This window comes from Dermacentor variabilis, chromosome 9 (assembly GCF_050947875.1).
Source record: "Dermacentor variabilis isolate Ectoservices chromosome 9, ASM5094787v1, whole genome shotgun sequence".
NCBI classification, from domain to species: Eukaryota; Metazoa; Arthropoda; class Arachnida; order Ixodida; family Ixodidae; genus Dermacentor; species Dermacentor variabilis.
The window spans coordinates 86,623,120-86,639,467 of record NC_134576.1 but is presented as its reverse complement, the minus strand read 5'-3'; the positions used below and the strand labels follow the sequence as shown (position 1 = coordinate 86,639,467).

The window sequence follows — 16,348 nt, the reverse complement described above, 5'->3', positions numbered from 1 at the left end:
TGTTGTGGTCGTTACATCAGACGACTACTGGTACTTGACCACGGGAGTTTGAGTCGTTCTCTGCCACGGGGTTTGAGTTGATGATCACGTACGTGTCTAGCCACACGCGTAAAATCTAGTGAAAGATGACATTTGAAAGGATTATGTGTTTCGTATTTCTCGGTGAAATCTTCATAAGTTACAAATCATTGAATATTGAAGAGCTTCTTTATTATGCGAAAATACGTACAGGGTGCGCGTGCTTCTATCGAAACAATTATGCTAATATAGCTTTCGCAACATGTTTCACTCACTTTTATGACCATCTTCTGGGAAGAACATAACCGGCCGTGGTACTGAGATGTATTCCTGTTTTCTTTACGCAATTGGAAACACGTAGGCAGGCTTGTAGTAGGATGTTAATGTTATGACGTGGCGCAATCGCACAACCACAAAGAAGAGATGCACAGATAATGTCACAGACGCTTCAGGTAGAACTGTGACGCGTTCTGTGATGTGGCAGCTCCTTTGACGTGTTCTGTGAGCCTCTTCTCTGTGGTTGTGCCCTTGCGTTACATCACGTCGATAAGGAAGCGCCAGCTAACCAAGCAATGTGTCCTTTTGCCGCACCATGTTTGCTCCACTGGGATTTTTTTTCAATGAGCAGAGATGTTATCACTTGTTGCTACTGGACACTCTATAACGGCAGCCACATGAATGAATACACGAGAAGTTAATGAATATAGGCACATAGAAAGGTGCTTTTATATTGGGCAGAAGGACTAATCCCTAGATGAACGATTCTTTTGAAAAAAGACACTAGAGATCCGACAGAAATGAAGGCCTTTACACTTGAAAATTGAAATATTGTGGGATAAGTTGTTTTCTAAACCAAGCCTCACTCAATTCCGTTATATATATTGCTAATTAATCCTACATTGAATAAAGGGGTTCATAATATAGAAGAAAAAAAACATGGCATGAAAGGACGTTGGGCTCTTTATCTAACGAAACGTCTAGAGTCGACAACAGATTATAAAGCCGCCACCCGTGAAAATTCACGTGCGAATATTGGCAACACAGGTAGATGTAACATACACACTTGTATAACGTTGACAGCGGGTTGCATAAAGGAGTTGTGTGTGCACGCAATAAGTGTTATAAGACGCGCGAAGGTGAGCTCATGTTTTCGAGTTTACACGGTGATGTTCAGTTGACAAACAGCCGTTCTTTCTCCGGCTTAAAGAAAAACGCAAATTGACACGCGGCCAAGCACCAAAGAATAATTTATTCCCGTAAGCAAAATCAAAATTGCTAATAGATTGATACATTCTTGTAAACAGGTTGATAGCTTTGCCAGTACGGTTACTTGAGCATAGGAAAAATAATGGCATGCCAGCGGTAAGAGCGTATGCAAGGCTCTCCATTGCGGCATCGTTAGTCGTAAATTTCATTACCTTCGCACGACATTTATGCAAGTACGTTGGCTCATTGTCTTTCGCGGTTGCTCAGAGAGGGGGGGAATGGCACGGCCTTGTATGATCCTGAATGTATGGTCAACATGCTGATGTTGTCTAAAGGAAAATTCGTGCCCTTGTTTTTCGTCTACTAACGAAGCTGTACAAAGCATCGCATCGTCCCGGAATGTTTTAGTGTTAAACCAAAAGCAGGCAAAGCTCCTACTGTTTTTGTTACTATTGGTGTGAGGTGCATAGACGGGTATGTTTACGGCTGGTCGAAGTACCCATACTAATTTTTGTATATCTGTAGGCGCCGCTGGTGGATTGTAAACAGAATGGAATGAACGTACAATAGTTACTGTCATGCTAATCTGTTTCAACGTGTGCAATTAAACTAAATGATAAAAGCTGTAAACTTCTGTCCCACAAAATAATTACATGGCAGGGCCCTTCTTTGCAATAGCAATCAAGGCACACTCATCATCTTGTAGAAATGTTTTTGACATTAAGTATGTTAATGCTTAACGATGTACACTATTCTCTGATGGACGACACTCGAACTATGGGGACCCCAAAGGCGGTGCGCAGCTTTTGTTTCCCAATTTTCGTTGTTTTAAACGTTGGCATGCACCATGACGTAACAGAGGCCTGCCACTGTTTGGCAAACGCCAGTAGCAAGCACGTCGTTATAGGCATAGCCGTGAAACGCGGGGGAGCAAAATGAAATATTACCCGGTGGATACGTAACTTCACTGCGTGACATGACAGTCACGTGCGTCAGTGTGTCACGAACAGGTCGCCCCTTATTCAACTGTTGAACGGAGATGGAACTTTTGCGCCCACTACGCGCCGCTTTCCACGCCAGTGAGCGCGCTTTTCCCGCTGATGCATCGCAGCGTTTCTCCCATGTGGCAGATTTCCGGACGTTGATTGGAAAGCCGCCAGCGAACAGGGCAGCAAAGAGTGATTGACACGCCCAGTGGCGGCCTCAAAACTCACCTTCGTGGCGTCATCACACCGACCGCGACGTGAGCCGCGGTCAGCCCGTGGCCCCGCGCCCAGCCGTGGCCGAAGAGGGAGTCGCTGCACTTTTCGTTGCTCTCCTTTCTCGTTCACCCCACCGCAGAGTCCTTCTGCACGCGGGCGGGACAAACCGCGAAACCGGACACGGACCGTCGTCCGACCGAGGCAAGCGTCACGGTCCACAATCCGTTCGCCGCGCACTTTGGGCACGTTGTGTCGCGCGGCTTCACCCTCGAGTCACCCGAAGCGGTCACTCACGGACAAGCATTGCACACACACTGCGCGTAACACGTGGTACAGAGAGAGACGACGCAGAACACTTCACCGCGAGTCACGCATGACCACGCGCACACGACGATGCCCGCGTGGAGCGCGCACACGCCTTCGAACCCGCACGGCCGAATCGAGAAGAAGCGCCTCGCGGCCGGCCGGTACAACAGCAGCGGCGCAAAGCCGCGCTCCTTCCCACGGCGCGGAACGTAGGGGGGCACCCTTCGCAGTCGAGCCCGTGCCACAGACTCGCCAAAGTTCGGCCCCCGACCAGCGGCCGCCGCGGACCGCCCTGCCTGGGGGGCGGGGCCTCCGCGTGACGTGTCGCGCCACGTCACGGCGCACGTGCTTTTAGGTGGGCTCACGTGACCTTTATTCCACTCTCCCGCGCGCTCTCTCTCGTTTTCCCTTCGCATCCCGAGAACGAGAACGGCGCTTCTTGTCTTTCCCTCCCTCCCTTATCGCTCCTCTCTCCTTTTTTTTTTCCTGGGTTCCCGCCGACGCCAGCAACGCTGGCGGCGCGTAGCGCGTTTTCCTCGCGAACGTCCTTTTGATACCGCGCTTTTCCTGTACTTTTTTTTTCACCTCTCTCCCTCCCCTTTTTTCCTCCTTTCGTCTTCTCCCCTTGTCGTTCGGGAAGCGCGCCGCAGGGAACGCGCGTCGCTGTTTCTGCCGCCGCGTCCCCCTCGCGCTCTCGGTTTTGTTGCTGGCTCACTTCGCAGGGCCTTTCCTCGTCGCCGCCACCTTTATTTATTTATTTCTCCTTTTCGTATTACGGGATTTCTTCTACGCCCTTTTTTATTCCTTCCGAATCGGCCAAGACCTCGCTTTTTTTAAAGGGAAGAGGGGGGCGGCGGCAACGCGAGCGTGAGGCACGGGTGAGGGAAGGAAGGAAGAAAGAAAGCGAGGCGGGGGAGGGACGCTGGAAACCTCTGCTGCCTCGGTTTCAACGAGAGCATGCTTTCCCTGCAGTCTTCCCTTATTCCTTTTTTTCCCTTTTCCGAGCTCACGCCTGGCGCCTCTTTCTAGCGGCCTGCCTTCGTTTCGGTTTTTTGTTTTCATTTCCCGTCCACTGCTTCGCTCTCTTTTCTTTGTTCTTTTCCTGCGTGCGTTGAGTTCTCGTTCGACGTTCCTTCTTTGTACTTGGCCTTTTGAGCGCTCGGCATGCTCGTCTCACGGGCATGAGCTCAGGGATGCGCCAACGCTTCCTTCGATATTTTTTCGCCCCCCTTTCTTCGGGTACTTCTTCTTTTGTTTCTATATTTTCAGCTGTTTCACACGCTCCGCCTTTGAGGTACTCCGTTCTTTCGTTTTGCAGTTTGCTCGTCAATTTACCAGAGCGTTTCCTTCTTTTTTTTCAAATCCTTTTCTACGCCCCCGCCGTTTTCTTAACGCCCGCTTCCTTCGGAAGCTTTGTTCTTGACCTTGTTTTAGGAGCGGCCAGCGGTTTGCCGTAAGGCGTGGTCCCTCTTCTGCGCAATTAATTAGGGAACGGCAGACCGCGCCGGTGGGAACCGTTAGCAACAATACACGTCCGCCAGAATAAAAAGAAAAAGCGAGATGCAAAGAAGGCGAAGGAAAGCAACAACCGACGCTCTCACAACGTTCAAAAATGTGTTATACCGGCTCAACGTGTAAGGGCTACCGCTGGCTTTCGTAATCCGTGTTTGTCGAGCCACCGCGTGCGCACTCATCGCCGAGTAGAGAACAGCGCGTTATGAAATGGGCACGAGCTCGCTCATTTCGATAAAAAATTAAAAGAAAAGTTTAATTATCAACAGGCCCCGCGACGCACGTGGTGTAACTGCCTAGATGCATGACGCAGGTGGCCTTAGCGTCTGCTACGAGGTGTCCTAATTGGTCCAGTCGCGGGGCGCGTTATTTTTCTAGCTTAATTTTTGTTTTCTTCATTAAGCTATGAGAGCGCCTCTCTGGACCATAAACGAACGATATCTCTTTCTCGCGGTGGCACGCCCGTCAAGATTGATATGAGTATCAATACTAGCAATGGGTCCGCTTGCCTCGTGCGCCACTTAATTGAGTAGACACGGGGTCGGCTTAACCACATAGAAAAAACTTACAACGGGAATTTTTTCGCGGTAGAAGTCGGAGCGAAAGCTATCAAGCGCGCACGTCAGAGACGATGCGATGAGCGAAATTAGAAGTTGAAGAGCGGTGACGATGGTAACCGAAGCTCTAGCAAAATGAGTTTGCGTGATTGCTCGCACCACTGGTATAAGTGAGGAAGTATTGCATTGGATGCGATGTGAAAACAATATGAAAATGATCGACAAGTGCTTAACAAGTCTTTGACAAAGGGTATATGATGGATGGACCCCTATAGGCTTGCGCGGGGATCTTCATTAGGGAGGTCCAACTATGGAAATTCTTGTGCAACGCCATCTGCTGGAAGTTTAGCGAGCCTTCGTGACTCCAGCTTGGCGCCAGAAAAGAAAAAAAAAAGAACACAGGTGACGATAACGTTTCTCTGCTCGCCCCAGCTTGCCGCAGTGTGGTCGCAAATTTTTAGAACGTCTACTCTGGTATAGCGAAGAGATCGTGTTAAAGACATGACTTTTATGACGTGTTTCTATTTCCACAATCGATTTTTGCCCATGTAGTTAGCAAAAGCGTGGCCTTCGAGACTAGCTTCTGTTGCCGAGAAGGCGCGAGAGAGAGCCACTGCTGAGGCGTAGAATTTAGACACTTCCTCTTGTATATCGGTCAAGAAGGACTGCATTACATTGTGAGGGAACGCAGTGCTCAGCTTATCAAGTTTCGAGAACATGTCCCTCTCTAATGCTGCCCATGCTGCCCGAATAAAAGAGAAAATACGTGGAAATCAGTGAAGTCTCACAGGCGTACCTGCGTTGAGGTCTCAATACGAAATTAGGAAGAAATGCAAATGTGTCCTTCGAACTTTCTTCCATCAACAAATCAAAACAAAGCATCGAAGAGGAGTTACACAAACCCAATGCACAAGCTGACACTTGAGAATCGAAATGGTCATTAAGCTTTTATACAAATGCCATACATATATTATGCACATCATTTTGCACCATAGCAATAACCTGCCTGCCTGAAGTAAAGACAACAAGACACGGGGATCCCCACCACGTGATCCAAGTGACCAGGCACTGCATTGTCTCCAGGATTGGCCCAACTTTGCTGTGACACAAACTGTATCAAGCATCGTCGCGCCTACTCGAGCAGGGCCGATCCAGGAGATAGCGCAACAGTGAAATGCACTTTCGTCGGCTAAAGACCATCCAAGCGGCGGTGCCACACCTTAGACCCTAGCAAGGTAGCCGCACAAAAGTTTGCTTTATTAAAGTATTTGTGCTGTTTATGAGGACGTTTTATTGCAATGGGAGTATTTAAACGTCATTGGTTTTATCATTGGGTAATTCCGTAAAAAACGAGACCAGTAGCCTGGACACTTGTCAGGGCAGTAAAGATGTCAGTGATGCCCTGCATGTAAGCTATTTCGCAACACTGTAGCACCCAGCCGCGGTCAAGGAAGTTTGGGAGGATTCGAAAAGAATGTTTCGCTTTTAAACAAAGCCTGCCTAAGTTGACTTAGTGTTGCTCCTTAGGATACCACCAAGAGAAACAGCAAAAAAGAAACACAAGAGAGAAAGAAAGCCACAGAAAGAGCCTTCCTGCATCAACCTCTTACCGATGCGCGCCTACACCTGCAAGGCAGACAAGTAGCCCCGTTCAATCCGACCACTTGACACTGATCTTCCGGAGGAGGGATAAGGGCTCGCGCCGCAAAGAGAAAGACCGGCCAAGGGTTTAAGCGCCGCCGACAAAATAAAGGTCGCGCGATTGGCTGTGCGCCAGCCAGTCGATCTAGCTTTTGTTTCTTCCCCCATGCAGTGCTCGAAATGAATGCACAAGCTACCGCGAAATCCCAACTCCCAACTTTTCAAAAATCGAGAGAAAAGCGTTCCGTCTACGCGCAGGATTTCCCAGAGACAATGCATGCAAAAAGAACTTCCTCTAGGGACGTGTACCTTTTTCTATCTATCTTTCTTTCTTTCTTTCTTTCTTTCTTTTTGTACGGTCTTCAAGGCATGCCGCGAGTACCAAAAGAAACAAGGCAGGGGACGCAGAGAAAAGGAGCATAGATTTATTCAGGAATAAAAGCGTTGAAGATAAATAAGAAATGAGAAACATTTAAAGCGAGCGCAATGCGGAGAAGCCTGCCTCGCGGTTCGGCCGTTTTCTCTATCGCGAGTTCTTTCTGTTTTTCTTTTTTTTTCTTTCTTTCCTTTTTCCCACATTCGTTACGCTCCGCGAATGTCTCTTATTCATCCTTTTTTTCTGCCCCTGCTGGAAATAGAAAGCGAAAGGGGGGGGGGGCGCCGCTTATGTTCTGAATCGCATATTTTTGTAGTTCTGATACGCTGAAAGCATAAATACTCTACCCGCATTCCTTTTGTCTTTTTTATTTTGTATTTTCTTTCGTCGCTCGAGTCTGGCCTTGTCTGATGGCTTTTGTTTTGATCGACGACCTTCCTTTCTTTGTTTTTTCCTTGTTTTTTAATGCTCGTTGCACCACAGAGCAATGGGCTTTTCTGCAAGTCGGCAGAGGTCTGCGGGAATGCCCTACTGCGAGCTGGCCGTTTCTGTATTTTGAGGCACCAGCCGCACTTGTTTCCTGCCCTCGCTTTGAATTTGTTCGCGGCAAGGAGAATTTCTTTCGTCTTGCGACACCTGTGGTGAATGGCAAACGTATACTCGACGTGAAGTTAAAGGTAAACGGCCGCTCTTTGTTCTTTCTTGTGTCGTTTCGTTTTGCTCTCCTGGGCTCTTTGACGTTTTGCTCGTTTTACTAATCGCCTGGATGGAAACGTTTGATCGGTGACCAATCTAAAAAAAAATGTTATAACTTTTTTAACTTCGAGCCTGGTCCCTTTCTTGCGTTTGTTAGTAGCCCATGGCAATGGCGATGGACACGTGCCGTGGTTGGTAAATGAATGCACCATACTGCGGTTCAGCCAGAGGTCGCCGGTTCAATTCCCCGTAGCCGGGGCCACACTCTGATGGGACAGAATGCATGGGGATCAAAACGAATCTCTAGCTTTCCGTTACGGCGTCGCTTTCAGCCCACTGCACATATGGAACGTTCAACGTAATCTGTCGGAGAGTGCTGCACAGAACAACGCGGTATGAAATCTACCTTTGGCGTACGTAAGTGCGCCGTTGCCCGGCGTCGGCGCGTTTATTCCGTGCTGCACGAATAATGCCCTGGATCCTAGCCAAGTAATGCAGGTTTCGTGTGAGGGCAAAGTAGAGCTGTTACCGCGTGGTGTGCATTTTTTCGTGAATATACAGCGCAGCTAGTTACTGCACGGAATAAAATAAGCATACTGGCCCTAGCCGGCTGCTGCTGCCGTGATGATTTTTGATAAGACGCTGAGGACAGTTTTTGTAATACTTTTTTTTGCATAAGCTGAAGCGAGATGTTATGCTCCTTAACCCACTTACTTGCTATGAAGTATCATTGAGTTGATGTAAGGCTCTGAGATTAGAAAGAAGATAAATGAAGTGTCAAATTGGAAGCAACAAGCCAACTAATAGTAGGATAAATACTTAGAGAGCGTAAGTTTTCAAGGTGGAAGTACAGTTAGGCCTAAGGAGAGTTTTGTAGATCAGCGGTTATCAACAGTTTTACCAACGACGATGCGCCAGGTGTGTATGAAATAATTAAATGCTAGTAAGCTTTTCATTATCAAGTTGAGTTAGGTAACGAACACTGAACTTCACCTTCTAGTAGAAGTTCAGTGTTCAGTGATGATGCAGTATAATGGATCAGTACAATCAAATGTTTGTGAGTGTGGTGCTGACATGAATCAAATGAGTGAGAACAGACTTCCGAAAGCAGCTTGGAGAAGCTACGAACTATTTCACTGATTGCAGCATATGCGGAAGGGCAATTCTTTCCACATCATCATGGGAATTCTCGACAAGAAAGTGTGATCCAGATGGGCGCTGATTCATTTTCTTACGAATCTGATTCCCTAGTAGTCGAATTCCAAAATTTATCTTACACAGGAGCGTTTTTGTCTCTGATACGTGTTTCGACGCCCACCACTATGCTAATAAGGATCAGCGTGTAGCAAGCTCAATACCACACCGAAGGGGACTCTTCAAAGACAATAAGTCTTATGGACTTGTTTGGGTGTGTGTGTGTGCTGGTGTGTGCGTGTGTGCGTGCGTGTGTGTGTGCGCGTGCGCGTGTGTACGTGTGTTTGTGTGTGTGCGTGTGTGTGTGAAACTGGGCGCCAATTTTTTGTTTTTCATTTTATTTGATACCACCGTCGCACTTGCGTTTGCAAGTATTCTCATTATACTTTCAGAGCTCAGCTCTTAGGCGCCTGTTCCTGTGGCGAGTGTCGGCATCGTCCCGCGGCGTCCTGGTTGCCGAGCGAATGAGCACAGCGAAAAGGATGAAAGAGCGAACGCGGAGCGCGGATGAAAGATGGCGATAGCGAACATAGCGCGAGGAGGAAGCAGGAGGAAGAGGAAGGTGAAGCGAAACCATGAGGCGGAAAACGGAGGAGGGGCGTATGGCGAAAGCGTGTGAAAAAAAAAAGCGTAGTGCCGCGCACGACGTCCTTTGCGACGACGATGGCTGCGAGACTGCGCCAGAGTGGCGCGCTTCGTCTGTATGGAAACAAAGCGCTGAATGAGCGGAGGTCTGTCTGCGGCGGCTGCTGCGAATCGCGCCCACGCATCACGATTAGCGAGGCGGTCGCGCCGCACTTCGCTTCGTGTGCAGCGTGCCGCACGAGACAGATTGTCCGCGCCAACCAATATATCGCGAAATGAAAGCACGTATGGGGCTGCGCTCCAATTTCACATTAGGGAGTATCGTAATCATCGGTGAATTTTTTTCTTGAACATCTGTTTTGAATGCGAATTGATTATTTACTTTCGCCTGGCGCTATTCAGTTTGACTTGAGCCATATGGCTAGGCTTGAAGTGCTTTGGGCAAACTTGCAAATGCAGCGGTCACACGGGGATTTTTAGATTGTGATCGACACCGATGGGAATCAAATCTCTTGATCACTATTGTCTTTTCTCCGCAACTCGCACAAAGGAGCCCTTCGCGATGGACAAACTTGATCTCCATCGGGCTCGGTCGCCACCACGATTGCTTGTATGACACCGGTACGAATGGTGTAACACTCCAACTTTCCAACGGTGGAACATTCGGAAGCTGCCTTTGCTGCGGTGCCGTCTATGCTTTTAGCCTATATACTTATGAAGTGAGACCCAGAATTAACTGGAATTGTGTTCACATATTTCTTCAAACATTGCAAAACTTTAACTGCCTGTAAAGTAAATTTGTTTCACAACTCTATCTGTTGTGTAAAATTGTTCATCAACCCTAGCACTCTAATGACACTCACTGTTTCCTTAGTTTTCTTTTTTACCTCCTCCACATCGGTTAAAGGGGCCTTGAAACATTTTTTCTCGAATTCGAATAATGCATTTGAAGTTAAAATTGACTGTTTCAGAAATACTTTGGAGCAATAAGTACTTCCGTGCGTTCATTAAAAACGTAGTTGTTGACCCTTTTCGAGGAACAGTTAGTTCTAGAGAAACGAGATGGCGCTTTCGGCAGCGCACTGCAGGGTGCGTCAGCGAAAGTACATAAATACCAAACCGTTACTGCTTTTGCCCTTCTACTGTGCGATAAGCTGTCCGTAAATGCAAATAGGGTAAATGCAAATAGGGTAAATGCAAATAGGGTAAATGCAGTAAGGCACTGTGGTCCGTTCACTCCATTTATGCTTTGTGTCGTTTTGTGTCGTCCACCCCATCGCCGTCTAATATAGGCGCCGAAACGGAGGTCTGCATAGCCGCACCGGCGTCGCGCACATTCATTGTAGACACGGAGGCGGCCGAGGCGAGCAATGAACGCGTCACCACGTGATGAAACATGGCGGCGCTCTCGGCATTGCCATGAAGAGTGTCTATCGGCAATCAAGGATCGCCGTTGACTCTCCTTCACGGGGCTCTCGCTCCTTCTTCAATGCCTCGCACTGCGAAGGACACGGAAGAGCAGGGCGCGCGCACAACACTCCAAATGTTCATTGTCACCGTGGAACGCAGTTCAGATTTGATTTTGGATGTTCACGCAGCAGACGTCGCAACTTCCAATCTCGGCGCCCTACGACGCGTCCAACTCGGAGGCTATCCTTCAACTTGCGGTTGAGTTTGCGGTGTCTCATCCCAGCGCTGTGCTACAGTGTGCTAGATAGCTAAGCGCTGCTGCGCATCGTCACACCGAGTTGAAAGCAGCATGTTTCCTTTCGCGCATATCTCTACGGTAATCACCCAATTTTCTAGGGTCGAACAAAACGTCGTCCTCACGTTCGCTCGTGCGCCTGCGTCGGCAGCGCGCACGATCGGTAGGCGATGAAGGCTGCACTGCGGTCTCGCGTTGAATGATTCCCAGCGTGACGAGCTTCCACTGCGATGGTGGCACACCTCGAAGGAATGCAACTCGGGAAGCAGACGACCTATCGCAGTCGGATGTTGGCGCTCGGGACGGCTGGCCACGCTCCTGGAGCCACGTCATCCACACAGACCACTCAGAGCACTTGGTCTTTCCTCAGCGAGCCGCAGCGAGCTCAGCGAACGGGCTCGTCGCGGTATCTATGTTACGTACAAGACGCGGCTACATGCAACTGTATAGTGCATTTGGTATGTGCATGGCAGGGCTGAAGTGTGTGCTCGCACTCATGTGCGCCAGTATGAGCATGCCAAAAGTTGTCTACCGGCTTTGTCCTACACCAACTTGACGTAGGGATAGTAGCCATATTCAAATTGGACATGTTGAAGCACTGTCAATTGATCCATACGAGGCGATGTCTGCCAAGGATAGAGTCTAGTCAGGAGCCGCTGAGTAGGCGTTTGCAAATGTACGCGTGGTCTGCCCTTAGGTTTCGCGTGTATTGAGGCTAGTTGAATGTTCAATGTAATCTAAATTAGCGAGACCCGATGGCTATAAACTATATTTATATACCAGCAGTGTGGCGAAAGCTTAATTTTCTTATTCCCACGCGGGCGGCCGTAGCTGAGCGTGAGCAGACGATAGTGGGCTTCTTCTGGATGTACGTGATTGTTATCTGAGTTAGAAACACATATTTTCGCTTAATTTAGCTCGTTTAGTAAACTGCCTCAATAAATATACACAGTAACAGTATGAGGAAACGCGCCGATCTAAACACCGTTCTTGACTGAAGGCGGCTGTCAGCCAATAGCAGCGGTCATTGGGAATCTTGCATATTATGACATATTCGAACCGCCGGCGGCTTCGAAACGGGTGAGCCGAAGGCCTAGTTTCAAAAGACTGTGTTTAAAAAAAAAGGGTTACTTTGCGAGCTCTACCCGTCACGAACGACGGCGGAATTCGGCTGAGATGTTCACGGCAGCTTGCGCTATCAGTTGACTGCGTTTTTTCGCCAAGCCCGAGGGGAGGTTCAAGATCCCTTTAATGTTTCGTAATACTAGAAGTAGAGAAAGAGTCAGATAAGGCAGCGATGGTAAAAGAGCTGCTGTATGCTGTGTGAGTGGCATCACTGCCGTGGCGCGCAGGTCACTCGCCCTAGTTACACATATTGTGCTGCTTTCTACGAACTGCATCACGTATCAATCAATCAATCAATCAATCAATCAATCAATCAATCAATCAATCAATCAATCAATCAATCAATCAATCAATCAATCAATCAATCAATCAATCAATCAATCAACACTTTATTTCAGTTTGTATTACAGTGGACAGTACAAATTAGGGCTAACAGAGAGCTCCGCTTACACAATATCTTTCGCCTTCCATGTCAGTGTGGACGAGAGCACGGCTTGCAGTCACTGCGGCGGGGAGCAGACTATCGAACACGTACTTTGCCACTGTGCTCGATACAGCGCGCACCGGCTGTCACTAGCGACCGCGTTGGCGCGCCTTGACGACAGGCTAAATTCAGAACAGTCAGTCTTGGAATGCCGACATGAACTGTCGCCGCATCGAAAGTCGGTCAGGGCTTTGTCGACCTTTTTACGTGGCAGTGGCCTATTAGAAAGACTATAATGATCCCATTCCGTCCTTGTTCATTTTTTTCACGCTTTTATTTTTGTCACGCTCCTTTTTTCGTCTTTACTTCCCCTTTCCCTTCCCCTAGTGCAGGGTAGCAAACCGGAGGTTTTAACCCTGGTTAACCTCCCTGCCTCTCTCTCTCTCTCTCTATGACCGCTTGACAAAGCTCTCGTAACAGCTTGTACATTCTTACGTAAAATTACTGACTGATTGTCAACCCTGCGATCCAAATTTAAAACGAATAAGCTCTTTGACACCCAAACTTTTGTGACGAGATAACAGAACTTGGTACACACACGCTGCTTTCTGATCGCTACCATCGGAAAACCGATGCTCACAGTGGCTTAGGTGCAAGAGAAAGCGAGGCAGTGAGCAGGCAGTACTTTCCACAAATACGCCGCTTGGGGAACTGATATGGACGAATAAAGCCGGAGCCCAGCAGCAAAGCATTTTTACCAACTTTCCGCTTCAATAAAAGCAACACCGTTACTTTTGGCAAATCAGTTCTGTAGAAGTCCACACGGTCTAGGAAGGTTCATGAGCGGGCAGTTTGCAGTTCACCCCTGTGTAGCACGAAGCTGGATGGACAACGCATACTGGACAACATAACTAAAGAGCGCAAAAAAAAAAAGAACAGCAAAGAAAAGGAGAGGACTGGGGACAATCGCCTCTCCCGTGTCCACTCCTTTTGTCTCGTGGTGTGTCTGTTTTTGGCGCTCTCTAATCTAGCAAGGTATGCACCAACTAGACCTCCTGAAAGTCCTTTCAAACGCCCATACAATTTCCTCAAGAACAACACCTCGAAGTTAGAGATAAGTTCGTTCTGGTCAGAAGAATGAGCCCGGGTCTAACGTCTTTCCGTGGCAGTCGCCTTACCATTTGAGCTAACCAGAAGGCTAGCAGGTCAGCGCACGAGGGCGAATTAGACGTCAACTCGAAGTACGGGGACGCTGCATGTGGTTAATCAATTCTGCGGAAGCCCGCAAAACCTAAAAGGTTCATGAAAAATTGTAATCCACCCGTATGTAGCACAAAGCTACAGACGGCCAGACGGAAATTTTCCTTTTCTCGTTACCTTTAGCTCCTCCTTCGTAGATATTCGTGTTCATTACATCACTTGCTATATTTCGAGTCTGTTCTTCACCTATTTTAAATGCCACACGGCATTTCATTTCTGCTCCACACAATTTTTGTTTTGTGTTGTTTTGTTTTAGTAAATCTTAAGCCCTAGGGAGGTGGATTTCGCGTTCTCATTCTTAGGTGTTTCAACTTTGTAGTGTATTTCGCTTCAACAAGGGCACGCCAGCAGCAGGGACCAACAGCAGCTACCAGTGTCAACGACTAACAGCGACCAGCAGGTTGTCCTTTTGAAGGCAAGAAAAAAACACTGACCACGGTGGTACAGCACGCACATGAATGATGCGGTGTGCTTACGCGAATGGCGCTCTTCCCTGCACAGGACAAGCTGCGGCTTTAAAAAACAAAATCTACTAAGCTTGAAATACTGGAAAAGGATTGTTGCTGCTTTCTATGAATCTACGAACCGGGGGTTTTCAGCTACCTCGAAATTTGGCCCCGCTCATGTAGGCCTTCGATCAGCTCTTAGGTGCTAGTAGAATCTCGACAACGGACCTCGCAGGAGCGGTCGATATATTTGTCTTCCGCGCGTTGGGCCCTTGGCGCTGAAGCTTCGTCAATCCTTCGCCAGCCCCATGCGTGATCTGACGATGTACACCTTCGTTTGTTGTTGTTGCTTCTCTTCATATCTCGCTTGCTTCGTGCGATGTACATCTGGTGCCCTGTGGCGCCCCATGTGATGCATCCCCTTCTGCAACGTTGCAAACTGCAAACGTTGTAAGTTGCAGTTTGCAAGTTGCAGCAAACGTTGCAACTTGCTGCAAACCGATTACTAGTTACTTAACAATTTTGCTAATAAATTTTACCTGAAATGAGATTGTATTTCCTTTAGATATGCACTCTCCATTGGGAGAAACACAGGTAAACAAGGTGTTGCGATTTTTCTTGATGTGGAACTGTGTTTTGACACTGCAGGGCTGTTAGCCCCGTGTGCTGCTGTCTCCGCCATTTTTACAGAATTGACGGAAAGTGCACAGCTGATGTTCTTTGGCCACGTCATGCCTAGGAGTGTACAAAGTTTCTGTATCAGCCAGTGCAATACGGTAAGCATTCGTAAATATCGCGCCCACCCACAGACTGCAGTGTATCGCTATGGTATAGGCCATTTGGCACTTGTGTAGCCGTAACAAAAGGTGCAGGGTACGTAGTCGCAGCAGAGAGACGCTAGGAGAACTCAATGCGACGTCCAGCGCAATTGTCTGCAGAGCACGATAAACAGGATGGACTACCGAACATTTTCTGAGACGTAGATGGCAACATCCATGACTGCAGATGAAAGAAAAATTTCGTGTGCTGGTGCAGTTTCTGAAGTGGACCAGCCTCGGTGATCGTTAATACACTCATGCTGCACATCCTGTTGTGTGCGGGGAGTGGTTACTTCGTACACGCACCCTCTTTTCTTATGTTTGTCCCCCTTTTCCTTACCTCCAATATAGTGTAGCAAACAGTATGCTCATGTGGTCTACCGGCCTACCTTTGCCCTCGTTGCTTCGTCTCTTTCTGTTTCTCCCTTACGGCCCTATGCGGAAGTGATACGGAATCCGTGTGGAATCCTCAATAATACTAGCGCTTGAAGTTTAATGCTTGAAGTTCATTTGGTTGTCACGTGTGAACGGGGGCAGGAAAAGAAATAGGAAACTGCAATGCCCAGCTGGAGCCACATCCTGCCCGCTTCAAATACACGGCTTAGCAGCACGGAGCTGCCGCACCCGGCAATTCAGAAAAAGGTACACGAAACTCAGAACTGAAAATCGCGTTCAAGGTGAGACACGTCACCATATCGAATAGAATAATTACGAAGTTCATATTTCACGCTACCAAGTACATAAGGGATGAATATTAAAATTTAAATGGGAAAACACCTAAACGATGTTCAAAACACCGCACTCACTAGAGGCGCTTTTGTCGCGCTTTGAACCATCGAACTCATGGCTGAGTGGTGGCGTCTCCGTCTCACACTTCGTAGACCCTGGTTCGATTCCCACCCAGCCCATCTTGCAAGTTGTTTTTATTAATGAATTGCCTTCCGGGATATTTCGTTCACGGCCAACGCCGCCGACACCGGCTTTTCTGCGACACGAGCTCCTTAACGCTGTCGCGTTAAAACTTGGGTGATTGACGTCGCTGTAGTAGACGCGTAGGTTTTGCTCGATGTCATCGGCACGAGACACACGTAGAAAACATGAAACTATTTCAATACTCTTATTGCACACTTGGAACAACGAGTGTTCCTTGTGGCGCCGAATTCACGGAACTTCTTGTACGCAAGATCCGCTTATCCGTTCCTCGTTGATCGACCGCCTTAGGTAATATTAAGTCCACTGTATGCGAAGTCCCGCGCTTGTTCTTTAGAACCCGCGAT

General features: G+C 48.1%; 1 protein-coding gene across 9 annotated transcripts in view; it reads right to left on the bottom strand.

Annotated features, from left to right (window-relative positions):
• Positions 1 to 2,930, bottom strand: part of LOC142557054 (uncharacterized) — a 332,986-nt gene extending 330,056 nt beyond the window's left edge. For 5 of the 9 annotated variants that reach the window (XM_075668608.1, XM_075668612.1, XM_075668609.1 and 2 more), the window contains exon 1: positions 2,439 to 2,929. The gene's annotated coding sequence lies outside the window, so the exon portion shown is untranslated. Of the gene's footprint in view, positions 1 to 2,438 lie in introns of all 9 variants that reach the window. The other 4 variants (XM_075668611.1, XM_075668613.1, XM_075668610.1 and 1 more) reach the window with 2 other exon arrangements.
• Between the last annotated feature and the right edge of the window lie 13,418 nt (positions 2,931 to 16,348).